General features: G+C 40.0%; 1 long non-coding RNA gene across 1 annotated transcript; it reads left to right on the top strand.

Moving 5' to 3' along the window:
• The first annotated feature begins 947 nt into the window (after window positions 1–947).
• Window positions 948–1438, top strand: LOC147256145 (uncharacterized). Its single transcript, XR_015117955.1, has 3 exons — window positions 948–975; window positions 1167–1253; window positions 1405–1438. It is a non-coding gene; the product is annotated as an uncharacterized LOC147256145 (long non-coding RNA).
• The last annotated feature ends 345 nt before the right edge of the window (window positions 1439–1783 follow it).

Below are 1783 nucleotides of genomic sequence, written 5' to 3'. Positions count from 1 at the left end.
CTTTCAGCAGCACAACATCTGCTCCTCATGTGGACGAGAGAGTTGCTGAGTGTGCAGGAGTGAGCAGGAGAAAGTGTAAGAACCTCTTTTTAAAACTCGGGTAATCCTGCTAAAAAATAGATTTCGCATTGTTTACATGCTAGTAGATGTAGCTTTCATCCCCTTCATAAAAATTTTTGATAAATGAATCTCCAAGTGCTCATAGAACTGAATGTGGGTGGTGGAAAATTACCAGCTCACCTACTTTATTTTTTTTTTACATGGGCGCCAGTCAGAACCAGAGTCGATTAAACCTATGATTACAAGCAGAGATGGCGATTTGAGTCATTTCACCTGGGACTTGAGTCAAATAATTGTTTTGCAAAACATTAAATGAATGAACCATAAGTCAATAATGAAGTAAACCAAGTGACTTGAATGACCTGAAAAACAATAGTGTGGGACTCGCTTAAGTCTTGAAGGTTCAAACTTGAGACAATTTAAATTAAGGTTTAAACCAGTAGAAGGTAGTCAGTGTTTACAATGAAAATGACCTGTATTAAAACGTCAAAGTTTGAACCTCAGTCAATCAATCAAAAACTATAATTATCTGACTTTAAAAAAGCTGCTTTATTCTCTACACACCGAAACACCAAGCCGGCTTTTCAGGATTTTCACACTTTGAAGGTTGTTTCACAAAAGTTTGTTTCCTGGCTTTAGCCTGAATGGTTGGTCTAAATAGAGGAGAAAAAAACAACAACTTGCAAGTGCACACATTATAATGAGAATATTACGTCATGTTGGTGTGTCAGGGCTTGACGTGAAGGCTTGCTGGTGAGCAAGAAAAATCTCTTCCCTTCTCAGCCTGGACCGTGTGAATAGCAGAGACACAAAAGTGAGTCAGTGAGAGAAGCGCTACACAGCATGTTGCCTCGTTTGAGCAATGAAAAGCGGAACAGCGCAGATGAAAAGCTATAAAAATCTCAGTCTGAAGGGGTGAGAAGTTTTGACAGTACTTGTATTGCACTCATACCCGCTTTGTGTGTGCCATTCGGCAGCAGATAACTTGAAATATGTCATTTTTAATCAAGCTTTATCTTCAGTTTCATGTTTTAAGGTCCTATCGCAAGATGCGGGTCTGTTTCAGCTAAAAATGCAAGTTTTTAAACCATTTGTTGCGATTGTAGGTCAGTGCATGGTCTGCTACCGCAGCTCATATTCATCCACATACTGAGGCTATGTGCTACATGAGCTTAGCACCTAATAGCAGAATGGTAAGAAGATGAGAGGGATGGAAAGTGCCCTACAAGTGGAAAAAGAAAGCTGACCTGTGACAAACTGGCCCGCACCAAGTTCCCAGTCAAAATGCACACAAGGTACACTGTTATTATTATGTAAAATCAAAGTATTTCTCTGCATTTTAAGATGGACGCTCTGGGGCAGCTACATGACACGACGAGGTGCAGGACAATCCAGCCCATAGTGCCCACAAGTTTCAGAAGAAGAAGAAGAGTCCTGTCATTGCAGGAAAAAGACACAAAGTACATAAACTGTACATAAACTGTAGGAAAAAAATATTTGTTGTGTTATTTTGACTAAAACTGGACTTTTAGAATACATATACAGTAAACTTATTACTATGGAGCTGGGCATTGATTGACCTTTGTTAGCCCAGAGTTCTGCACATGCTCTGGAGGAACTACTGTTGAACCTGGAAGTCAAACAGCAAAAAAGGAGGGCACCATCGCGGTGGGAAAACTGAGTAAAGCAACCGAGTTAGCTAAAGGGACATTCCATTTTCTTT

The sequence above is a fragment of the Aulostomus chinensis genome, chromosome 9, assembly GCF_037954235.1.
Source record: "Aulostomus chinensis isolate RoL2024-O1b breed Wild chromosome 9, RoL_Achi_v1.0, whole genome shotgun sequence".
NCBI lineage: Eukaryota > Metazoa > Chordata > Actinopteri > Syngnathiformes > Aulostomidae > Aulostomus > Aulostomus chinensis.
This window is presented reverse-complemented; position numbering and strand designations above follow the sequence as displayed.